We start from the raw sequence: 27,200 nt of genomic DNA, 5'->3' as shown, positions 1-27,200 counted from the left end.
TGTTCTCTTTTCTTCTTCTCGTTAACACACACACTTGTTTTAGTGTTCGTATTGACATGTATAGATGCATCAAGAGAATTTTGCATTTACAATATGGTATGTATAGTGCAGTGTGTGTTTCCGCTCACTTTTTTCACACCAGGTTTTCCCTACTGTAGCTCGCTCAACCCACACCAAACAGATCCACACACACACACACACACACACACACACACACACACACACACACACACACACACACACACACACACACACACACACACACACACACACACACACACACACACACACACACACACACCGCTCCTCCTCTATCTCTCTTTCTCACTCTCCCTCCATCTCAATCTCTCGCTCAGAGCGCTGCGTTCGGCAGAGCGCTACAACAGAGTAGAGTGTGTGTTTGCCGTGTGTGTGAGTGTCCAGAGCAGCGATCGCAGTGAAAAAGGATAGAGAGAGAGAGATAGACAGACAGGGCAGATAGAAGAAGAGAGAGAGAGAGAGAGAGAAAGAGAGACATCCAGAGGCAGGACTGAGCAGACTGAGAGAACCCACCGTGAGTACTCCACTGTATGCTTCCTCCATTCACTGTAACTGAGGGAGCTGCCTCCTAACTAACTGAAGTGTGCTGTACAGTAGACAGGTGGACACTGTAGGAATACAGGGGCAATGCATGGGAAGATGCACATGGTTACTTTCATGTTGTTCGTAAGAGTGAAGCTGCAGAATATGCTGTGTGTGTGTGTGTGTGTTCAGAGTGTATGCACATTTGGATATGGCATATATTGCAATGCAGAAGAAATGTGGTGTTTACAAAACCACCCTATGGATAACTCAAATGTCTTTATTCTTGTTGTTTTATGTCTATTTTATGCAACTCAAGCCTGTAGGTACACTTGCAGACTTTTCCCGCAGGCAATTGACATTTCTGTGTTTGAAATGTAACGCATTTTCATTGGAATGTTATTTAAATCATATGATGTGGACTGCTGGTGTGCACAAGGTGTTATAGCATCAGAATCTGATTTATTAGGTAGGTTTACCGTAACAAGGAATTTGCTTTGGTGGTATATATAATGTACACACAGTAAGAGGAAATTGTGAAAAAAGGAACAAACAGAATTACTAGACAAAACATTTAAAATAGGAAAAAAAGTTGGTACAATAAGAATATGACAAGTTACACTTACTTAAAAAATGTTATGTGTGCAGTTTATTAGAATTTTAGTGGAAAAGAGGTGAACTTTTTAGAATGAGATTCAGGTTTATTAAGTCTTTTTACACATACAAGGGATTTGCTTTGGTGTCTAATATTGCATACATGAACAAAGAGGAATTAAGGTGTGAATTTAAGTGGAATTGATGTGCAGTTTAAAAAAGGATGCATTGAACAGAAATGTGCAAGGTTTACATGAAGATTTTCCATCTGCAGACGCAGTATGAGGTGTTTTACTTTTATGTGTTTCATCTGCTCTTTTCCTGAGAGGGTTTTCCTTACTCTTACCTTCTCTATATTCTGAACTGAGACGATGCCATGCTTTTTCTCCAGTGGTGTTTCCCAGCACTCGTCTAAAAATGTTTCTACCCCCTCTCCCCACCACCACCACCCCTGGAATCAGTTACTGTAACTGTCTCTCCACAGCAAGATAAGATTTGTTCATTTTTAGTGTTTCCACTTCTCTCAGATAGTGTTGGCAGCGAGGGCTGGAGAATACCAGAGGCGTGTTGTAAAGAGCAGTGTTGATGCTGAGGACAGCAGAGAAAGGGGGTTGGTGGGGGGAGGGATTATGATAACCTCTTAAAAAGAAGGATTATGATAACCGCTGCTTCTTTTTTCCCCTCTTCCTCCCTCAAAGTAATTATTTCTGGAAAGCCACTTCCTTTTTTTCCGGCTCCTCGTGGCTTTTGTCAGCTCTGTTTTCTTTCGGCATACGCCACAAAGTCAGGAACAGAACTGGGAAAATAATTGTGCAGAACTGGGAAAATTGTTTAAGAATACCATGTCCCAACATCTGCTGGGGTTAAAAAGAAAGTTTCGTATCAATTAAATCATTCATTTCAGCCTTATTAATTAATGCTTTTATTTTGAAAATCTAATTCTCCTGTGTGAGAATATCATGTATGTTCCAATACAAGAGGAAACATTTTTCTCTCACATTTCCACCTGCTAAGAAACATTTATAAAATCCTGACGCCCCGATGACATCCATGTTTGTCTTCACACGTGTGTGTGTGTGTGTGTATTGTTTCTTTCTGGGGGGATGAAGGAATGAATGTTGAAGGCCGTCGGGCTCCGGAGGGAAGTGTGGAGGGGAGGATATCTGAGGCTTTTGTCAGGATTTACTCTCACAATAAGGATTTAGTGGGTGACACTTGGGCAGGGTGTGTCTACATCAAAGGCGCTTCTCAGCATGGAGCAGCAGCAAGCAGCAACACATCAGGAAACACTGCTGTGTGTGTGTGTGTGTGTGTGTGTGTGTGTGTGTGTGTGTGTGTGTGTGTGTGTGTGTGTGTGTGTGTGTGTGTGTGTGTGTGTGTGTGTGTGTGTGTGTGTGTGTGTGTGTGTGTGTGTGTGTGTGTGTGTGTGTGTGTGTGTGTGTGTGTGTGTGTGTGTGTGTGTGTGTGTGTGTGTGTGTGTGTGTGTGTGTCTAGGCAGAGAGGGGAGACAGTTGAATTCATTGTTATTTTTGCGGTCGTTGGGAAATGGAAGGGAAAATCCAGGCAGTGTGTGATGACTGTGATTATTCTGAGCAATGCTCTGTTTGGAAACCCTTGCACAACAGTAGATCACTGCGTGACCACAAGATATTTCTTTAGTTTGATTGTAATTTTCTATACAAGTTTCAACATATACACTTTACGTTGATGATGGGAAAAGCTGTTTAAAGTTATAGTCCTTGAAAAAGTTGTCAAATGATTCAGTTTTTATTTTGTCAATTCAGGTACTTAATACAACAGCTGTTTTAAATGGTGGCCAATGGGTGCAAATGTGTTACGACGGCCAAAATATTTCCAATACAAGAAACGTGCTTCCGCTTTAAATCTGATGCAAATATAAAAATGCAAATGTGCCAAAACGCGTGCAAATGAAGAAACATTGTTAATTTGGTAAACATTTACCAACGTAAACATTTACCAACTACCAACTTTCTAAACATGAGCAGCGTTAACTAAAAGAACTGCATAAACAAAATGCTGCAAGAAGCTCCAAACACAACAGAAACAGGGACACTAAATAGTGGCGTACAAAGCTGGGACGACTCTCACCATAACAACACATCAATAAAGACATCTCATCCATGTTCATATATTGAATCCAAACTGATGACATTATAGACAAAAACAAACAGAAAAAACATAAATCAATAGATGTTATTCATTCAGGAATTAAAGTGAATAGATATTGGTGAACCATTTGGGTTTTATGAATTTTGCAATATGTATCTGATTTTTCTAAAAAGTACCATGTGATTATAGAAACCAAACAATAGGGGAGGAGTTTGGAGAAGACGGCATTTGTTGATGTAATATTTGGCCAATATAATCCAATTCTTACTTCCAAATTCAGTTTCTTTTTGACTGTAACAATAAATGTTCAACTTGCAACTAAATAAATAATTAAGGTTTTGTCAGAGATGATGTCGTTTACAGTGTGTTTATCCAAATTGAATTGTTTTAGGAAATGAGTTTCCTACAGTAAATTAAGAAGCATGAACCGAGTTATAAGTTGTCCCAACTAAAAGGTAATCATTTACAGAGGAAACATTAGTTTAAATAGTTTAAGTTGGTCTTACTTAATTCGGATAAATACCATTAACACATTCTTAATAACCTTTGAGAAATTAGTTCAATCATCTGAATTGAATTGCTACTATTAACTTTATTTACCGAAGTCACCAACACAATAAAAAGTACTCATTTTTAGGTTAATACAATTTAATGTATAAAAACAAAAGTTGTGTTACAGTGACCAATCAGGTGTGTATGTATTTAAATGTGAACATGTGTGGTTGCAATTCTTTCTAACATTTGTTAAATTTGGTGCTAAATGAAAAATGTGTCTGTCTGCGCAGAATGAAACTAATGGAGAATAAATCTCCATGGTCTAATTGCCGACTGTTTCATCATCATCACCCCATAATTTCTACAATAACATTTCATTCTGACTGACAAATTCCATTAACATCCTTTTTCTTTCTCATAAACATCCATTTTCATTAGAGAACATTACACTTTACCCTTCAACTGCTGCGATAATTTATCACACACATTTTCCTGGCTGTCAGACTCCATTCAAAAAGTTTTCCCTCTGAAAGCAGCTCCCCTCATGCATACCAAAATATTCCTCTGCATTGTTTCCTACAGTATTTCGCACTCGCCTGATCTCTTTAGGCCGAGTTGTTATCCTATCCCATGATGAATTGTATCTTGAATGTAGCTTGTTGCACCTACAAGCAGTTTTTAGTGAGTTTAAAAGTGTGTGTGTGTGTGTGTGTGTGTGTGTGTGTGTGTGTATTGTCTGGTGTGTTGTACTGACAGCGCAGATAAGTCTTTTGTCCTGAGGCCTAATCCCTCCTCGACACAAGAATGAGAGATGGATAGAAAAAGATGAGAGGGAGAGAGAAATTGGTGTTGTGACGAGTCCCTTTTAGAAAGTGTGTGTGTGTGTGTGCGTGTGCGTGTCTGTGTGTGTTGAAGACAACGCAGAGACTGAGGCTTTCAGACGGAGCGAGAGTGGGATTTGCATGTGAACAAGGGCTTTACAGGAGCCGTGAACCGTTAATACGCATTCACAAAGGTTTTTGCAGCGAGTGGCCGGAGTTGTTTCGGAAACAGGTGTTCTGCAAATCACAGCAAACACTCTCTCCTCAGAAAATATTTTCCTCTGCAGCTCCATTCTCTCTATTCTCTGGAGCCGTATGCTGTGCCAGCGCTTTCACTAGGACTTGGGCTCCTGTTCAGAAAAAAAAAAAACTGAACTGCATCCATGTTCTATTTTGTCCTTTTTAAAATAAAACCGTGTGGACATAATAGACTCTGGCAAGGCACGTTTATTTACATGGCACATTCCAACACAAGGCAATTCAAAGTGCTTTACAAAAAACATTGAGAAAAAGAAACTCAACAAAATGATATTTAAAGACTTAAAACATTTGTCAGAGAATGTCTCATGACAAATGTCATTGAACCACAAGCAGTCAGCTAGGGGAAATCTTTAGTTACCTGTATCAATAACTTTCTGTAATGCTGTCCGGTTATTTGTTGATATAATTAGAACACTTTTCCTCTTTTTGCTTTAAGGCAAGCAGGCCGACTTTGCAGCACCTTCGATCTTCCGTATATGGGAGCTCTGTTCATTTTAGGCAATTATTTTACAAATGTTTTAATATACCTCAGCAAGTCCAGACCCTAATGGTGGTTACAGACATGGTAGTTTGTGTAAATATACGGCACTAAAAACAAACTCTAGGGACAGAAAGCAGTCCTGGATGGTTCATAATGTAGCATAAGTTTAGAAATGAATTTTGTCCCAAAACCATTCAATTCTTTAAGGAGGTCTTACCGTGTCTACAGTGTTTTTACCTTAACTAGTGCATTCAAATTACTGTATATAACTGTATATATCTTATTCTCCAATAACTCTGCCCTTTCTGCTTGTTTTGCACTTCTGGTAAGAAGCTACCTGCATTTCGTTGCCTGAATACTGTGCAATGACAATGTAGTTACATCTTATCTAATCATATGCTCATTTTCAGGTTCATATCAGTATGTAGTGTCTCTGCTGGGACATGTCTTCATGCTTTAATGTTCAAAAAGCTCTTTATGTTTCTCATACTGCCTGTGCTGCAGCACCTCTTTTCACCTTCAGTCTGAAATCAGAGCCCAGTCTGCTCTGATTGGTTAGCTGGATTGCTCTGCTGTGATTGGTCGACAGCTTAGAGTTGCGTTGAATATGTCCCGCCCCTTAGGGAATCAAGTATGTGTTGGAGCGCCAGCCAATAGAAGCAGGAGTGTTAAATAGCGATGTCATCATGTTACAGAAGTAAACAAAGGATTCCAATGGAGGCTTTTCAGGCAGGGGGGAAGTGTGTGGGAGAGAAACTCCCTCTGGAGGGAACACAGGGATTTTAGCCTTTGCAGACCATTTACATGCACTAAAACCTATAACGTACAACAGGAAAGTAGAAAACTCCAAAAAGCATAATAGGGCCCCTTTAATAGAACAGCAGTAGTTAAGATTTGAATCTTTGACGGAAAGTTAGCCAGTTTTAGAGTGTTCAGCATAAAGTTTGTAGCATCCAGTAGTCTATTAAAAAGGTTACCAGAATCATAGTGGAGTTAAATATGTATTTGCGGTAAAAGAGACACCAATGGGGGTATCATTATCTCGCATAGCACACACTTTAATTCCTCTGTGATTACTTTAATATATCTTGTCAAATCTTCAAGTCTTCTGCCTGAAGACAGCTCCGTCTGTACTTTGGGGATTGTCGGTGCCATTACCTTAAATGTAGAAACTCAGAGTGCAGAACACTGAAGGACTGGAAGAACGAGCTGGATCAGAGATAAGTGAGCCTGCAAAATATGGCTGCAAATTGTCAGTTGAACATACCACTTTGGCTCATTTTCAGTCATGTTCCCATAGTGTATTATAGAGATGAACTGGAAGTCACTTTCTGTGCCGATGCAGCAGCGGATCTCACTTTATTTTAAAGCTCTGCGTTTCATTCACTTTCAGATTTTTCGGTAATAATTTGTCCTTGCACATAATTGCGGGTCATCAGTGTCTGTCCGGGACGTCCTCTACATTCAGACCAGGTAAAACAAATTTCACTGGGAGCATTATTATAATCCTTTGCTTTTAGAAGGAAGTGTCCAACCTTTCCCAAAGGGACATCAATTGTACGGCTACTTTATTCCATACTGCAGATTATTCGTCAACATGTACATTTGCTGAAATGTATGATTTTAAGATACATTTACTGTGGACTGATTTCAATTAGAATTTAGTTTTTCTTTTGGGGAATTTAACTATATTTTTACAGTTAATAGAGATCACCAACAATGTCAACTTGGATCAATAACAGTTATTCATTCACACTTACTTTGCCATGGTTCAATTTGGGATACACCACACATGCATACAATCTTCTTCCTTTATTCACAGCAACTTATTTTTACAGAGCAACGCTAAGAGAATAATTCCAGAGTTGCCTAAAGCCATGCATTGTAATAAATCATGAGCAAAACTGCTCACTTTTGATTAAGTCTGTCTACCTCCCCTTCGGCCATGCTACTCGCATCAATAGCATGATTTAAATTCATGTCTGATTCCTTTGTTGTTTGAATAACTTTTGTTAATACATATTGAATCTAAATCAATCAGGGAAGGCTGTGTGTGATGCTCTTTATTTTTATTACACTGTGGCTCATATTTAAACAATATATTTTGGTAGCGACTGAAACAGGTACTGAAAGTTGGCATCAAATGTCTGAGCTTTAGAATCTTTGTGTTTTATCATTAAGCAGACTATTCCTAGCAGAAAATATAAATAATACATCTACCAAATATTATTTATTTATTTAGACATTAGAGCTTCTTGTGTCTAGAAAAATATATCATTATGGAACTTTACACAAACTATTTCATGTCACACGGCTAGGCTTTTTACTACGTAATGTTGTGTCATGCTTATTTCTGTCGAGTCAGGATGGAATTAAAAGAGTAGTGTGTGGCTAAGTGAAGAGTGTAATGTAATGTCTAAGTAACATTATTAATTATAGAAATCATTAACATTTCTACCACATTTTGGCTGTTGATTTGATCAAATATTTTTAATTTCATCAGTGGGTTAGGGTTATCATAGTTATATTAATATAAATATAACATAATTAAGAAACAAACCAGTTAATAAAGACCTATATTGGCAAATCAATACAAGAATGCATTTACTGAATACATTCACAAAAGGGATAAAACAACCCTTAATTAATATTTGAATGAATAACAAGGATGTATTTGAAGTCTGGCTTTGTAATTTATGTCATTAGGGATTGTTTATCTCTTACAAGGGCTACATTTATTTATTTCATGGTATACTAATTGAAGGATGACACCGCTCTTGTTTGTCAATCAACATCAAGGGTGGGATTTAGGGTTATGTTAAGAACCAGACACAAGAAATATCCACCACAGTTTTACAATACTTGTGTAATTTTTCGGCTACAGCTCATCCTCCTGAGTTTGAAATGTGTGAAGATGAAAGGAGAATTCATTGAATGAATCATGTGTGTTTCAGAGAGTGTGTGTGATGCCCTGCTAGAGATGTTTGGCAGACATCCTGGTTTGGCTCCCTCACATTTTATCCATATTTAAATATTTGTGTATGCTGTTACTGCACACGCATGCACGTGCACACACACACACACACACACACACACACACACACACACACACACACACACACACACACACACACACACACACAGCCAAAGTAAAGCAAAATCAACAGAGGCTGACATCCGAGGTGCTGACCCCTCCTGTGTGTTTGTGTGTGTGTGTGTGTGTGACAAATGGCACTCTAAAGGATCCACTTGATTATGTTCAATGGAGAGCTTTCTCCCCTCAGCCTTATTTATGTGTGCACACTGCAGCGTGGACAGACACCTATAAATCTGTTCCTGCCGCAGACCACACACACACACACACACACACACACACACACACACACACACACACACACACACACACACACACACACACACACACACACACACACACACACACACACACACACACACACACACACACACACACACTCACTCTGAAACCCATATCTGCTCCCCTTCCTTTCCCTATGTGTTTAAAGGTATCGCTGCATGTTTCTCAGGCACTTTCAATTGCCTTCTTCTTTGAACTCATAAACTCCGTCACCAGGGGTTTGTGGCTCCCTGGTGTGCGATGCACCGACCGACTTCCTGTGGACCACCTTTTCCCCCCTGCAGACTGTTGCCCTCATTGTTTCACTCATGCATATCCCACCCCCATACACTTATCCCACACGTATCTCTTTTGGTAGCTGTAGCCGGGGGCCAGAACCGCAGCGCTTTATGACTCCTACCCTCTCAATTTCTCACCTCTGTATGTTTAAAGGTTCTTCTCAAACAGAGAATCCTGAGGAGAAGGATGGAGAGGTGTGGAGGGAAGGTTTTCAGAGATTGAAAATCAATCATGTGGACTGAAAGGAAGAGAAAAAATTGAGCGAGCGGAAAGAGACATTTTCAAAGGAAAACACCACGCTGTAAGCTGAGGGGAAAGGGAGGCTCTATAAAGAGAGCAGGACTTTAGTGATGCAGGCAAACACAAGGTACCCCGTTTGGAAAAACAATGTAGATCTTTACCAGTATAGACCTTTTGATTTGAGTGAGAATGTAAGGTAAGAATAGAGAAACGGTGTTGATCTTAGTTTAATACATTTCACAGGGCTATAAAGGCCTTGTCTGGAAACTAACCTTAAAGGGAAAATATCATTTGATCTGGTGTCACACATGTGGCTGCTATCTTTGTTCTACTAAAAAATCTAAGTTAAATCAGAAATGAGAACAACTTTAAAATAGTTTACGCACATTATTAACAAATGAATGGTTAACATTACTTACGGTGCAATGGTTTATCCTACAACATTTAAGAGCGAAATACCTTTTTGCTCTACTGCATTTGTGGGACTGCTGATATGAAGCAACCTTATAGATAAGACTACATAAAAGTAGATCAACTGCAACTAGAATACTTCAACTCAAAATTCGAATGATATATTGATACATTAGTATGTATGTTGTCTTGTAATATATACAGTCATTAGGTATTTGTTTGCTTTTTGCTGATAATGCTTTGCTAACATACTCAGACAGAGGTATTTCATAGGCTGAAACACCTGTCAATCATGCATACTGTACTCTTCACTTGGAATTAGTGTATTCCAGTAGTATAAATCACATTTCAAAACTGCAAAATGCAAATGAACTTACATTTTTTAAAGTTTCGCTATCTGCTCGTCAGCCTTGACAAACTGATAAACAGCTGGATATTGCACTTCAATGCCACTTACATCACACCAAACAACCAATCAAAGTGCATGATTTCAACAACCCATTGTAGGCCTACTATGAATCACCTAATATTGCTTTTCATAACCTCTTCCACTGCTGGATTTTGAGAATAAATTGTTATTGCAAATGTGTTTAGCCAACAGCAGGTCACGTTTCACATTGCAGATGTTGCACAGAGAGGGACTGCTTTGGTGTTTCAGACAGAGACTCAGACATACAATAGACAGCTTATATTCACCCGAACCAGGCAGGATGACAAGTCAGGGAGGGGGTGGGAGGGATGAGAGATGAAGGTGGAAGGGAGGAACCGATGCTTCTTGGATGAACAAAATATGAATTTTCAATATTTTGCCATCCCCTCTCGGCTCAAGCTCACCCTCTGTTCATAAACCTCCGACCTCTCTATCTATCCTTTCATCTGTCAAGCCTATAGTCTCTCATCTCCTTCTGAATCCTCCACCTTGTCTTCACTGTCTCCTTCCTCTGTTCCTATTTTTGAATCCTCTACGCATTCCCTTCAGCCTCCTTTTTTCTATCCCGTGCTGTCTCTTTCTCTCTCACCGTGGTCACCCTTAAACCCCCCCTACCCTCTCCAGGCTGATTTGCCTCGCTCGATGGTGGGGTATTTGACAGGGCTGCTGCTGGTAGATAGCGCGATTGAATGCAAGTCCTCGGGGTGGGAGGAGGGTAAAAAAAGGGTGAAGTGGTATTAGCTCGTGAAAAGGGGGTTGGCATCAGCCTATGACGAGGAGAGAAGGAGAGGAGAAGAGGGGGTGGTTGGGATTTTGGCTGTAGTAGACGATGAGCCATGCATGTGGCTTAGGGCGAGACACTGACACTACTTCTCCACAGAGAGAGAGATGAGTGAAAATCATGCATCTCCAAAAGGTTATTCAGAAACTTTTGGCATGATTTGTTTTCAAGGATGGATTTATGTGCTTGGTATCTTCCATATCATGGGCTTTCAGTGTGTGATTTGTTTGGTACTCCTCTCATTCTGCTGATATCAAATGAGTTGATGGCTGACATGCCTTTCAAACTACCTGCATGCAGTCTGTCCCTATACTCACTGCGCGTCACGAGTCATATACCAGCTGTGAGGTATAAAAATAGTTTGTATTTTTGTATTTTCACACGGAAGTTAGCATCGCAAAGGCTCCCTCAACAAAAAAACGCTGGCAAGCATGATACATGCACGCTTTGTTTAGCAGGATAATCTCCAAACGTGAACACCACTTTCATGATTTTAAAAGCGTAAATGCAATCAAAAGAGCCAGTTGAGGTGGTTCGGGCACCTAGTGAGGATGCCACCTGGGCGCCTCCCTATGGAGGTGTTCCAGGCACGTCCAGCTGGGAAGACACCGAGGGGTAGACCTAGGACCAGGTGGAGGGATTATATCTCTTCACTGGCCTGGGAGCGCCTTGGAATCCCCCAGTCAGAGCTGGTGGATGTGGCCAGGGAAAGGAAAGTTTGGGGCTCTCTGCTGGAGCCGTTACCTCCGCGACCCTGATGGAAAAGCGGGAGAACATGGATGGATGGATGGATGGATGGATGGATGGATGGAATGCAATCAATAGTATTATAAAGCTCAAGTTAGGCTGTACTGTAAACCAACCACATCCAGTCGCATGGCTGCGCATCACCACTGCTAAGCTAAAGGCAGCTAACGTTTGGCGTGATAACGTTAAGTAGTCTTATTTAGTCACATGTGAGCTAGTGTTATTTTTGTATTTTTATATGGCTTGGTTGATTACTCGATTCTGAAGAAGAAATACGATAATGTTTTAGTCAATAAAATAATTTCAATCACTATTGGGAGTTGAGGCGGTCATTATGGGGAAAAGAACACCCGACAAACTGATCAGGGATCTTGATCAGCATTATCGCTGCACATTATCCCTTACTTAACACAGAAGCTTGAGACATTCACCCTTGGTGTATTTCATAACTTATTTTATCTTGTTACGTCTGAACAGGAACATCTCTTAAGCTTGTGTAAGAAACAATTACAAAAAACAGTTGTGATTTCAAAATGAGGGAACTGAAAGTGGTAAAATGTGTCCAAAAAGCTCTATCTAATGTGCCACCATCGAAAATCCCTAATCCTTTTTTATTTGTGTTGTGTTTGTTTATTAAAGCTCCTTACCGAGGATCCTGATGCGTAAAAAACTGACTTGTGACTTCATGTGTGTCAAAACTGATCCATGGCTTTTTTTCTGTCACCTCTGCCCATGTTGATGGGATAGTTTTAAGTGCTCTTGAAACGTTAAATAATTGGTCTCTTTCCTTCAAATACTGCTTCCATCGTCTAGTCAATAATATGGTACAGTGACCAGTTCAGACAAGGACATTTCCCCTTCTGACACGGGGGCCTGACCTCAGATCCTCAGAGACAGAGAAAGTCATCGAACTGTTGTACAAGACAGTCTTTCTTTGCTTTGCTTTTGTCCGCTCCATATCTCACAGTCTCCTGTGTCTTACCCCTTTGTTTTCCCTTTTGACTGAGTCTAATATAGTGGGTCTTTATTTAGACCTACCCTGTCATTGTGAATAAAAGAGCTGATCTGGTATCATCCAGTTTCCCCCTCTTCCTCCTCTATCTCCATCCTCATTCTCCCCCTCTATTCTTTTTTTCCACCCATCTCCTGGCTCACCTCCAATCACCCTCATGAATCTGACAGCCGAGCGAGACACAGAGAGTGAGAAAGACGAGTGAGGAGGAAGGAGTACAGGGGGTCGTCAGATTGCTGTAAAGGGCCTGAGAGTTGACAGCTATGGGAAAGGACAGCTGACCCCTCTTATATAGAAATAGAGAGTAGAGATAGTGGTGGTGGTGGTGGTGGGGGGGGGGCTTGCGTGAGATGGAGTAATATCAGTGCTATAAAAAATCCATTCAATTTAACCATTCGAGCTCCAGTTCAATCTTCTCTTTCTCTGCTTGTGTGTGTTTGTGTGTCTGGTTATGATACCAGGCTCACGGCTGCTTAGAGGTGAGATTTTATTATTCTCTGGTCAGTGCTGTGATATCATATGTCCTTCTGTCATTTTTACATGTGTATGTTTAACTTTTATTGTTACATGTGTAAGTGGGAGCATGGGTTAAACCAATGACAAACATACAGTAAAAATGGCTCCTGTGAGGGGATACAGGTTTGTCTCGTGTACAAGGAATTTGTCTTGGTGTTGGGTAGTGTTGACTCTTGTGTTTTCTCTATACCTACGTACCTTTTTTCTGACATCTTTTAATTTTAAAGATATTTTTTGTGCCAGATGCAGGTGCATTTATTTTATAGATAGGGGTGAAAGGAGGAGATGGAGGGGATTGCCTGAAAGGTTCCCGCGAGAGTCAAATTAGCATACTTGGAAGCGGACACCACAAATGGGTCTGCACCTTGAACCACAGAGCCATCTGTGACCTTAGGACTAACAAGTATTTCCAAAAAATGATATTGTAGATTTGTTTGATCCCACTGCTAGCTTTGATACAATCAAATTATGCTAATTTAATCAAGAGATTCATAGCTTCCGTTTCTCTAACAGGTCCTGTTCTTTAATTAAGTTCCTTTCAGCCCATTGATGTCCTCAGGTGATCTACAGGGATACATTTTAGGGCCCGCGTACATTTTTTTTGTTTACTCACATTAATTACGTTACTAAGTTTGACCCAAACTTCTTACCGTAATGCTGCGTGGATTTTTACCTAGGTGATGATATGGCAAACGCAGATAAAACAAATATTCAGGAGATAACCCTGGATTTGTTTAACTGAAAAACATTTTTTAAAAGCTACCAGATGGACATTTTGGTGAAACAAAACGTATGTTCGCATGCAGTGATGAGCGTTACACATCATTGCTGATGGTACAAAAGATGCTAACTTTGGCGGAGTGCAGCCCGGGCAAGTATTTCAACAAAGCCATCATAGCTAACTTAATCAAAGCGATTGCTAGATGGATCCCCATGGACTGTGGACCTATCACCATTGTCGTAGACCAGGAGTGTGAGACAGTGGTCAAGGTCACCACTGTCGGAGCAGATAGTGCTCTCAATGTGATAGAGGCAAAAAAATGGTACCATACCAGCATCTGCCCTGTGTAGCGCACAATACAGCGGGTTGAAGCCTTAGCTAAGGGTCTGAAAATTGTTGTCCATTTCAATCATGGTCTAGCAAACACAGCAGAGCTCAGCAAAATAAGAAAATAATACTAATATTTTAAACCTGGGATTAATCATGATATTTTTTTACTGATTGAAACAACTGCAATACAGACAACAAAGAGAAAGAATCTTAAAAGTAATACAAACATATGTAAAGCAAATATGAATGACTCTCTGGAAACCTGGCTCCTTTTGTTATCATGCGGACTAAAGGTTTGTGGTGCCACTTCACTGGTTTGCTGTTGTGTGTGGACGCTGAAACCCCCTGTTGTCCAATCAGGAAGCATTAGCTTGAGGTCCCACAATCTGCCAGAGCAGCACCTGAGGGAGCCCAGACGAAAAGTCCCCATACTGTATCTAAATGCTAATCAGTTATTATGTCATTAATGAACACCGAGAAATCTCACCCAAAGCCTCTCTGTTATCTCTGTCTTCTCAGTTCAGTGTTTTTACTTACTAACAAGTATACAGTATCTTCAATTTGAGCTTTGTATTAATTAACATTTTAATTATACATTTGTTCTGTAATTAGGACGTCAAATTAGCTTATTTTTACATTTTGAATAAATGACTTTACCGTTACAGTACATCGTTTAGTAAAAGTGTGGTAGCCCAATTTGAAGTTACTTTGCTGGGGGTTGCCGGTTCAAATCTTTGATTGGACCAAAAAAGAGCATTGTAGAGGTGCCCTTGAGCAAGGCATCAACTCCCACACTGCTCCCCTAGTAGCTGCCCATTGCTTCTAATACTACCATGGGTTAAATACAAAGACTATATTTGCATCTGATTATGAAATGAGGGTTTGATTAGAATTATGCATTCCCAAGTTGCACACTCCAAAATCCAGATACTGTATATTCCTATATCATTACGTAAGTAAATGTCTTGTCCAATAATATGTCGTCACGTTGACTCCAAGGGCTGGGGATCGAAACCTCGAGAGCTGCCTCCTATAACTTAAGAAGCATTGGTTATAATTTTAAAAAAGCGTAGTTATTTTCTCTTGGTGAATTTATTGTCTAATTAACTAATAGTTTCAGCGTCAATTGGGCGTGTCTATTTGAGGATTTTAGTAAAAATGATCAACAGAAGTGGACGTAAACATGTTTATGGAGCAGTTAGAGGAAGACTGAGCGTAATAGTGCAGAAGTTTGTGATAGTGACAAATAGAACATTAATTTAAATGAAAATGACATTATTTTAGGAGGTTAATGGGTGTGGATTGGGAGACAAGTGCGAGAGTGTTGGAATTACAGAGATGCAGATCAGAGGCAAAGACCAGGTGAAGGATGCAGATTTAGCGGAGGTGTGTGTGTGTGTGTGTGTGATCTTACTCCCCATATGGCACTCAGCGGGGTACTTCCTGTTTTGGATGGCATGCAAGGAACCTGCTCTTTCTGTATCTTAAAGCACTGTTTTTTTGGCTTTAGATTTTCCACAGTTTTGTAAAGGTGTGTGTTAATGTGTAGCAGTCTCTATGGCGTGTGTGGTTGAAAGAGGATGGGTCTATATACTTTAAATTAAAGGTGTGTATACAGTATTATATGTGTAGGTATCATCATTTCTATTAGTTACAGCATCATTGTATTCACAAAGGTAACATGACAACACCTGAGGTTGAAGAGTATTTAAAAATGTATAAACCAACAGTGTATAGAGATTATCTTAGAAGTAATACCTGAATACACACATAGAGAGTTCATACAAATATGATAAGTACGTTAGGTCAAATTTAATCAGGAATTGGGTCTGTAAACTGCAATGGATGGTATTGAACAGATCAAGATCTGTATCAGCACCTTCTTTTTCTCTTCAACATATGCACCAACTTAATGGATTCTTTAAACCTGTCTCTCTGGTTAAATTATCCAAGATTCAAATGCTTTATTCATCATAAATGTGGAATAGCTATAGTTTTGGCAAAGGAAATCTTAATTCCAAGACTCCTCCAACATTGCAACATACTTACTTACTTACGACATATAAGAAATAAAATCAGTGCAAGAAGACAAAGTAAAGGAAAGAGACACTACTGTATGGTGCAAGTTAAATGCAGAAAAAGTAAACTATATGCTTAAGAAATATATATAAAAAACACTGTTTAGTGTGCGTGTGCGAGCATGTGTACTTAAACATGCTTTTAGTCCATGAGTGCTCTGAAATGATATGTAAAAGTGATATATTGCAACACATACATGATTTTGATCATGTGTGTGAGAGAGAGAGAGCGAGAGAGAGAGAGAAAGTTTGATTATGTGTGCAATGTTGTGTTACACTCTGTATTAACACAGAAGTGTTTGTGTGTGTGTGTGTGTGTGTGTGTGTGTGTGTGTGTGTGTGTGTGTTCATTTTGCTGCTGTCGGTACCCTTGTTCATGAGCATGTCTGTTCTGCACTGCTGCATGTGTGTGTTCTCCGGCCCTGACGATAAATGAAATAATCAAATGTTTATGGTGCGTAAAATGGCAATTGGCAGCAGTGGTGACCCTGCGTGTGTGTGAAAGTGCTGCGTATGAGTGTGTGTTTGTCTGCGCGACCACACTGTCAGATGCAAGGTTGTTATTAACAATGCAGAGGAACGGAGCAGAGGCAGCAAGAGGGTGTGAGGAAAAGCAGTAAAAGTGAGAAATATGCATATGTGTTTTTTTTTTAATCTACTACACACACATTTGTGCAAACAGTACAAGATTATTTCAGCAATCTGTAGGTTCAGTTGAAGGTCAGAGGCAATGCGTGGCAGGTTGCTTAGATACGCCAGCAAGGAAAAAAGGTTAAAATTAGACAGGGATTTACAATACGCTCTGAGTTCCAACCGAAACGTGGAGTAACTGCAGTATAACCTTTCCCGGAGACTATTACGTTTAATCATTTCTGGTTGTATGTGATGGAGACGGCGTGAATGAGTCACAAAACCACATTAGCTTGACAGGCATTTGAGTAAACAGAGAGCACACTTAAACAGAGCGGCATTCCAGTTCAATCAAATAAGTGACAGCTAAATTACCCACTCGGTGCAGCTACACCCTCTCCATGCTCTTTTTTATCAATCAAAGTGTTTACAGGCAGATTTGTAGTGAAGTGTGAAAAAGCCCTTATGGAAGAGAGAGCTGCAGCTTTATGATGACTATGAATGTTAGATGGAGTGGAAATCACACCAACACGTCTTGAGTCAGCGAAACTGCAAGTAACAAATCACATTTGGTAGTTAAGAAACTTTTTACATGCTTTTGCAACACGTTTTTGGGAAGTTCATTTACAAGTTAGGAGAAATATGGAGTCATTCGTTTAGAACAAATCTGTTCCCGCACTACTCTCAAATGTTAAACATGCATGAATATAACACAATATTTGTATGAGTTCTGGATAGCTATTTAACTCTGAACAAATTGATACCTTTTAAAGATCCACAGTATTGCATAAGCTGGATGTCTATAAAGAGATAAAGAGTCTTAAGTGTTTTTCTGAATAATTAGAAATGAAATAAAATCACAATCATCATCAAACCTTATCTCAATACAATCATTTGTGATGATCCAAAATTAGTTGTGATGTGATTTATAAAATGTTTGAACAATTATTATATCATGGGAATGTTATGATATGATTATAAATATATAGTTTCATGACATTCAGTCAGTTTATTCATATCAATCAAGGCTTGATAAAACTGAACTGCTTTCCTCTTTTAGATTTAACCACAGCACTAAAACAGCTCATATCTGTAATCATCAGTGACCTTAAAATGAACAACTATACAATAATTTCTATTGTAGGTTTGCTTGATGTCATTGCTACCTTTGATATCTTAATCAAGAATTTGACAGATTCAGTTGAAACTGAGTTCCACAAGGATCAATCCTTGGGCACCTGTTTTTTGAATAAGTGGGAGCATGTTCAAATAAAACAGAACATATAATATCTTATCATTCATATGCAAATGTTACACATTACCATGATTATTATTGTATTCCTGTAAGGAAGCTGCCAAATTGTATTGATGACATCAACCACAGATGTTTTCTAATCTTTGCTTTTATATCCTAACTTTTAAAGTCATGTCAGTAAGTTAAGATTCCAGCTATTTCTCACTTAAAAGCTGACTTATGACAGGCTGGTTCATGCATTCATCCTAACCAGGTTAGATTACTGTAATGCTTCTTCCAAACCGTGGAGTCCTTTAAAACACATGAAAAACATCAGAACACTTAAGTAATTAAATCACTTGGCTCCATTAGCTTTCAGGTTTTTAAGTGGCTTTGGAGGGAGGCCTGGTATTCCTCCTTTTTTCACTTGTATACTTTTAAGATCTTGCATGCTCTGGCTGTTTTTGCCAAAGGTGCCTACCCAAGCTTCAAATTACTGATGACAGAAAGCTAAAGCAGAGGTTGTAAAGGTTATTGCTTCACGTAACACTTGAAATATAATAGATATACCGGAGAACACAAGGTCACAGGTTCATGGCTCTTGGTTATTTTAAAAACATTTTGGGAAAATCTAGTCAGAGTAAGGATTTTGTAGAGTGTGTTTTATCACTAAGAAACTTTGTAACACAGCCACTACCTGTTTTTACACATAAAACTCTTGCTATTTTCAGATTTGCATCTTTTTAATGTCACTTTTTTATCTGATGTCCAATAACTCCAACCCATTTAGGTAAAGCCTACTTCTACTGGCTTTTTTCCAGCTCTGCTACTCAGCCATGACCAAAATACATGTCTTTATTCAGGAGGAGCTTCTTTCTGACAAATCACCATCATTCTCAGCTTTGATGAGGTTCTGAATTATTATCCTCTCCACAGTGATCCATGTGGTTCTATCTTAAATTCATAGCCTTATCTGCTGCACCATCAGCAGCTGAAGCACAGCAGATCCATCATGGCCACCTTCTTAATTCTCCTAATCTATCATTTGCTATGGAAATGAAATCCTGACACCTGTTTAACTAATATTAAAATGAGGTATAATATTTTATTATTTTTTGCTTAAACGGGCAGAACACGATGTTCAGTGTTCGAGCAGGACTTAAATGGAGACTAAGTTTAAAATGATCTGTGGAAAGTTTGGTTGCTTTAGTTTGTTGTGCTATTCACATGTACTCTATTGGATTGATCCTGATATCGTTGCTATTGGACAGAACCTAACACCCCCATAATGAGGAATCAAAACAACTGCTGTATTAGATTGATTACATGTATTACATTTCATTTGGCTGAAGCTTTTATCCAAAGCGACTCACAATAAGTGCAAAACACATAGAGAATCCAACTCCGAACAACAAGGAAAGTGCAGATATATTCACTTAAAGCAAGTCATACCATTGTAAGTGCTGGTGAATTTGTTACAAGGCCTAAGCTAATTCTGAATTAGCTGTAGAGGTCGGATAGCATTTGCAGGTGGACCAGCCAGGAGGGAGTTGCAGTATTCGAGGCGTGAGATGACCAGAGCCCGGACCAGGACCTCCATTGCCTCCTGGGACAGTAGGGGACGTATCCTCTTGATGTTGTAGAGAGTGTATCTGCAGGATCGGAAATAACAGTGATGATAGAAGTATAGGGCAGTTGATCACCCAGAGTCACGCCCCCGAGCAGCTGAAAATGACAGAGGTGCCTCTCCAGGATACCCTGTAGCTCTGTGTGCCTGAAAAAACAATCATAAACATTTTCTAATAAATAAACCTAAGTTTTCTTGCATGTACAGTACAGTATGTTTTCAATAGTTTAAGATTGGTGGTTTGGATTAGGAAGTACACTGTGCCTAAAAGCAAATGTCTGTGCCAAGAAGAAGAGTTGTTTAACCTCCGGTGACATTAATACACAAGACATTGCACTTGAAGTAGATAAACACCTGTATATATTACTGAGAATATAATTATATAATATTACATTATGTCTTTATACCTTAGATGACATATTCCAATTGATTGATTTTTGATTGTCCCTTCAAAATGCACATCCTCAATACATCACACAGTGGTTCGATTGATATCTCACATTACGTTTTTTTTTCTTACAAATGTACAGCATCACAATGTTTAGTGCTGGAGCAGGCCCATACAATCCTACAATGCTGTGCTTTGAACAACACGGACACCCAGACATTCAGATGCGGACTTTGTTGATCTTTATACTGCATCACCTGTCCTTGCTCATGATAACTAGTGTTATATAAGAGTCCTTTGCACGAGTTATACATGAATTACGCAACTTTACCTTACCTTGGGTATAAGTATAAACAGTGTACGAGAATAGCTTTTCACAACGATTGAAAACAGAAATCCATCACATTCTTACAGTTGAGGAGCTGATATCAATCAATTACCCACATTTCTTCAATTATGCTGAAGAACTGATGGTTAACAATTTTAAAATAGGAGGCAGCTGCTTCGAAAACACATTCCCATTAATGATAAGTAATCTCAAAGGAAGAGGGGTGCAAACACCGGCAAAGATTACATTGAAGCAAAGATGCTTGATGATTGATTATCACTTGGAAATCACTCCTACGTGTTATGGTTCTGTATGCAAAAAAATGATTAAACAATATAAAAATGACTGCAGCAGGATTCCAATGGCTCTACAGTTAACATGTTCATCCTTAGTTATTAAGTGCGCACTTTATAAATTCAAATACGTTTGAGAATGGAAACATCTCACTGATTCTGACCATCCTTTATTTCCATCCCCCTCCACACACCTTGATCTCTCATCTATTTTAAATGCTCTGAGGACAGACTGAGCTGCCTGTAAACTCATAGTGACAATACATTCCTTTTAATTAAGCAATTAATATTGGTTGACAACTTTGTTGGGTGCATCGGTTATTCTAATGTGCCGGAGAGAGATGTTCAAGAATGACTCATGAGGCGAGCATGGAGAGGGGAGAGGAGTGCCCTCACATACAAGCTTTACTTCTACTTATAGAGACCATTATTTGCTGCTGGGGTGGAAAGAACACTCATGGAAGTGTAGGTATGTTCCATAGAGAGTGACTCATTACTCAAGTTTAGTGATATAATGTCAGTTTTATATAGATAATTGTGTAGGATCAGATGGAGAACTTGACATGAAACACATACAGCCCGAGAAGAAATTAAGAGACCTCTCCACATTTTTTTTCTTAAATCTTTATCTCTACATGTATGGCAGCCATTCCAGTGTCTGTTGAATTCCAACACAGAGAAAAAATGTCAGTAGTTTATAGAATACAATAAAAAAAATAATAAAACAAGAGAAAATTATAATGATGAAGTGGTCTCTTCATCTTTTTCCGGTGCTGTAGAATAAAAAAAAGCTGGATTACAAATCTTGTTTTTCGCTGATGCTGGGCGTCAGTAAGAAAACTGATCGCTGAAGCTGCCTCACATGACCAGCGGTAAAACGGCTCTACGTGACATTGCCGTTGTGTTTCTATGCAGAGAGTGGCTGACTTTTTGACACCCAACCAATCAGATTCGATCTTTATGAAGTGGCAAAAGCAAGCAGGGGAGTTAACCTCACAGACAAAACTTAGCTAGCTGTTAACTAGTTCTGTGCCCGAGCCCGAGGTCAGCTAACAGCCAATCACATATCATGTTTGTTGAGGAAAATATTTAACCCAGACCTTTGGCACAGTTTATCACAGTTTCTACTCCCCTTGTTTCCCTGTGCAGAGAACAGGCATGTGGACACTGGATAGTTTGCTGGCTAGGGACATCGGGTAGTCCATCTAATCAGCTGCGTTTGACCATTTGGCATAAATTCTTAATCTAGGGGCAGGAGTTATAGTGCTTTGCCTGTTTTATCTTGTTCTTGATGCCCTTAGAATTTGTTCAATTCTCCGGCTTGGTGAACGATTTTCAGAATTGTTTGGGCAGGAGCTATGTCCCTTCGTTGCTGCAGCAAATGTCTTTGTGAATTCTTCGGCCTAAATCTTCAGTGTCTGACATCATTTCATGTTCTCCTGTATTTTCCTTGTGTACTTGCTCCAGAATGTTCCTTTACAACATCAATACAGCTTAACAGATACAAATGACTGTAAACAGAAGCAAAATCAAAACAATGTTTGTATTTTGTTTTACTGAAAACCAAAACTGCTAATGTTTGGCCATTACCCTCTGCTGGACCCACACCCGGAGCCCACCTTGACCTCCAATGGACCAGGAATGGTTACAGTTTAGATTTCATACAGAATCAATGCATAAAGTGCTTTATTTAGTCTTTACCACCCCTCACAGTGCTTTATATTTATTTGTCATCACTCACCCATTCATACAGAGCAATGTACTACTTACTCAAGAAAGCTAACACTCACACACACACACACACACACACACACACACCAGCCACATGGCCATTCCATTGAGAGCAACAGGGTTAAGTATCTTGCCCAGGGATACATCGACATGTTGACTGCAGGGGCTGGGATCAATGACGCCATTTTCACAGCACTCATTATCTTTGCAAATCATATCCATCTGCCATTGTTAATGACAGAAATGATGGCAGAAACTTTAAATGAAGGACACCATTATAGAGGTAGGGTTAGGAGCTGTTGCTAGACATCTCCTGATACTGGCTGACAGACAAAAACACAATTACTGAAGAGATGTATTCCAGGAAAATGCTGACGAAATGCATACTGGTGGTACTGGAAATTGTCTTTGTCTGTCTAACGTGATGCATACATGATGAATGAGATATGAATAGGCAAATACTATCAAAACATTATGCTGCTACGCAACAAATATGCATAAAATATGCAGCAGTTTGCATAATGCAGGAGTACCCATGTGGGAGCCTTTGACCTTGGCTCACCCCCCTGGTTCTCCTTCTTCAGTGGCTCTTTAACCTTAGCCTCCTCATGGACAGCACCCACCTCATCACTCTTCACCCCCCTCACTCACACCCCCCACATTTCCTCTACTTTCCCAAGCAGGCAATACGGCATCGGAGCAGGAAAACGGCTGCTACTCAATTGGTTGCTAGAAAGTAGTTGATTTTAAATGGTAAAAGGACTACATTTATATCCACCTTTTTTAGTTTTTGTACTCTACGCACTTTGATATATAGAAGTCAGAATTCACCAATTCATGGATAACACCCTAACCCTAACCCTAACCCTAATGTTACCGAGGCAGAGGCTGCCAAAGGGCTACTTGCTTAGGGAGACTAACATTCACACACACTCGCACACCATTAGCCATCAGGAGCAATTTGGGGCTTAAGTATGCACAAGGACACAAGTATCACAGTGTAAAAAAGTAATGTAACCTGACTACCTTCCGTTACTTCTAGATTACCTTCATATGAAATGCAATGCCGATAAACAAGAGTAAAGACCTATCAATAAAGATGTTTTTTACTTACTTGCGTGTATTAGGTAAGATAACAGAACAATGTAACCTTAGAGAAGAAACCAAGATAAAAATGAGTTAAATACTAGGCCTACAGAACACTTTAACAACGTATTTGTGTTTAATCATTCGGGTTTCCAACAACTGCATTTAAAAAAAAAAAAAGACATTTATAATGAAGAGGAATGAAAGTAGCCTACACTACCTCCCTACAGTATATCGCCTTTATAGAGTGGTGCAGGGATGACGTATTTTTGTAGGCAGACCCTGAAGTAAGCTGCGCATGGGTTCCCTCGACAAAAAAGCAATTTCTCCGTAGGATTTTGGAATATTGCGAAAACAAGATCTGTGGAAATGAACCTGTTTGATAAGTGCACGTTTTGTTCAGCCAGATAATCTCCACATGTCTACCCTACTTTTATTATTTTTCTAAAATATTTTCATTGAAGGCACACAGAAAAGACATTTGGTATCTTGATTACGTAATCCCCTTACATGTAATCCGTTACTCCCCTAGCCAACCACATGCTGACTGCAGGACCTGGGGATCGAACCACTGTCATTCCAATAGGAAGACGTCCATCAACCTGCTGTGCCACAGACTCCCAAATGATTCATTCACATACACACACAGGCTAGTTTTAATTAGGATGGGGTCTTGGTTCGCTAATTTGAGTGTGTATGCATGTCCACAGCTGTGTGTGTTAGTGTGTCAATTTTTTTCTCCCTTTAAATGGGTTTGTTGGATTTTTAGAAATTAAATTGTGGACAGTAAATGGATTTGGTGTAGTTTGAGCGAGTCTATTACACTGCCTCTATTTTCCTCCTGTTCCAGTTTGCTGGCTCACAATAATGAAGCTGGGAGCCAAACATGCTCAGAGGAAAAGTGGTCATCCCCCCCCCTCACTTTGGATGGCACTTGTGAAGTGAATGAGTAATCTAATTCAATTCTTATTATACAGTGACAGTTCATGGTAATTGCAGCTGTTCTAATGTCCTCCATTACATGTGACTGCAGGACGAGCACTGCATGGCTTTAATTTCCCCCGGCCGGGGAGAGAGGGAGACATGAAATTAAATCTGAGCGAGGGTCAGAGCGGGTGACGGAGACGGACAGAGTGGCCAATCAGTGCCAGGCAGGCGAATGGAATTAACACCCAAACGAGATTTTCATGTTTTAGTGATTTCTCCTTCCTCTCATTGACGAAATCAAAAGACTCAATTTGCTACTTAACTGTTAAAGTGAAGGGCTGAAACTGAAGTGTGACATGCTTATAATTATGCTTTCATTTCAGTAGTCAGCACCATCATCCACACATTTCTGATTCTACAGCGTAATCAGCGTAAAAAAATTCTTCAAAGTAAGGGAAGACATTTTTGAAGAGGAAAAAGTTTTGGTTTGAAGAGGCCCTTAAATTCTTTTTTTGGGGGGTTCCCTTTCCTTTAGTATGTTATATAGGTTTTAGTGCATGTAAATAGTCTGCAAATGCGAAAATTCCAAAGTTGCTCTAATGCATCGATTGGACTCCTTTGTTTACTTCCATTTCGTAATGACACCACTATATGCCACTCGCACTTCTATTGGAACACATTGTACCCATGGGCTAAGGGGAGGGACATCTTTAAGTGGTTGACCAATCACAACAGAGCCGGCCAGCTAACCAATCAGAGCAGACTGGGCTCTGGTTTCAGACAGAGGGCGAAAAGAGGTGCTGCAGCACAGGCAGTATGAGAAACATAAAGAGCTTTTTGAACATTAAAGCATGGAGACATGACACAGTAGAGGCACCAAATACTGATATGAATTGTTCTTTAAAGAAAGAAAGAAAGAAAGAAACACACAACAACAACAAACTTGAGTTTGTAGAAGCTATTGGGGATGTTCCCTTGGTGCCTTGGAGAGTTAGTCTTCATCTCTACATGCTGGAGAACATATTTGCTATAAGCTGAACATTCGCCAACTTGTATTCAAGTCTCGTCTCAAACACTCAGAGTGTACCTGTGTTTGCTATTTGGATTCCCAGCAATCAAAGCTGTGATTTTCTGGATGTGCCCCCCCATGGCTCCTACCTAGGCTTCCCTCATATCTCCATGGGGAACTGTGAAATCCATTTGGGGCGTATAGAGGAGCTACAGGTCTGCAGCATTCTGCCTAAAGCTTCAGGGAACACGCAGCAGCATTAATAATCCATACATAGCGACAAATTTGGCAATTTGGTATTCCACATGACATCTTGCCTTTGATACCTGTTAGTTCCACCATGAAATGAAGAACAAAGAATGAGCAAAAGCTTCGTCAACAACTTTGGGATGCAAAAGGCAAATTCTCACAGTGTTTGGTTGTTTTGCAAATGTAGTGTGTCTCATTTAAAAAAATCCATAAAGCCCCCACTGATTTCTCTCTTTTTAAAGATACATTTGAAGATCTGTCGTTTCTAAAATCTTACTACCCTTTTGGGTCCAAAAGTCTTAGTGATGTTGAAACTTTTTACTGCGTTTTATTCCAGAATGGACTCGTAAAAAAAGTGTCTGATGCCCACGAGGTTAACATTTCCTTGGAACCCACAGCAGCATTAATAATCCATACATAGCGAGAGATCTAGCATTTTGGTAATCCACATGACAACTTGCCTTTGATACCTGTTCCTTCCATCATGAAAACAAGAACAAAGAACGAGCAAAACTTTTTTTCTTTAAGTTGTTGAAAAGGCAACAACTTGAGGATGGAAAAGGCTTAACAGTTTATGGTTGTTCCATAAAGTACGGTGGCCCACAGGTGTAAATGCGCTGCGTAACAGTCCCAAAACATTTCAGTTTGGAGTAATGCGCTGCTAATTCAAAAACACAAATGTGCCAAAACTTTGTGCATCACTTTTTAGTGTCCCCGTTTCCGTTGTGTTTTGAGCTTCTGGCAGCGTTTTTTTATTTGCAGCATTTCGTTAATGCAGCACTTTTAGTAAACGCTGCACATGGTTCATCAGGTTGGTAAAGATATTTCTTCCTTGACATGTTTTGCCACGTTTGTGTTTGTTTTTGAAGCTCCAGAGTGTGTCTCCTAATAGAAATATTCTTGACCATTGAAGTGCGTTTGCAGCTGTCGGCACCCATAATAAAGCCCCCACTGATTTCTCGGCACACCTTGTTAAAAATGCATTTGAAGATCTCTCTTTTTTAGTCTTAATCCCCCTGTTGAGTCAAAGAATCTCAGCGGTGCTGGAACTTTTTTACTGCTTTATTCCAAAATGGACTCATATCAAAGTGTCTGATACCCATGAGGTTACCATTTCCTTGGCAGTCCATCACAGCCTTTGTTACAGCTATTATTTTTAAACCTGTGTCTCTGCCGGTTAGTCTGCCAGCCGGTGGGTTGTCTCGAGCTGACACGACAGCAGTGTTATTGTATCCGATCTGCCTAATCGCAGCTTAATCTTTTCCAAGGTAATGCCTGGTGTTGTGTTCGTCGGGGGATGACAAAGCCTTGGCGTGGTTTTAATCTTGGTAACTGAGGCGCCGCGATTCGAGCAAATGAACCTAATCTCCAGTCAGATGAAAGGAGGGATCCCCGGTTAACACCGAGATGATGTTATTTATTGTTTTGCTGCAC

General features: G+C 39.7%; 1 protein-coding gene across 1 annotated transcript in view; it reads left to right on the top strand.

The window, feature by feature from the left end:
- Nucleotides 1-360: 360 nt before the first annotated feature.
- Nucleotides 361-27,200, top strand: part of rbfox3a (RNA binding fox-1 homolog 3a) — a 483,470-nt gene continuing 456,630 nt past the window's right edge. The window contains 1 exon segment of the mRNA XM_063894163.1: nt 361-553. The gene's annotated coding sequence lies outside the window, so the exon portion shown is untranslated.

The sequence above is a fragment of the Eleginops maclovinus genome, chromosome 10 (genome assembly GCF_036324505.1).
Source record: "Eleginops maclovinus isolate JMC-PN-2008 ecotype Puerto Natales chromosome 10, JC_Emac_rtc_rv5, whole genome shotgun sequence".
Taxonomy (NCBI): Eukaryota; Metazoa; Chordata; class Actinopteri; order Perciformes; family Eleginopidae; genus Eleginops; species Eleginops maclovinus.
This window is presented reverse-complemented; position numbering and strand designations above follow the sequence as displayed.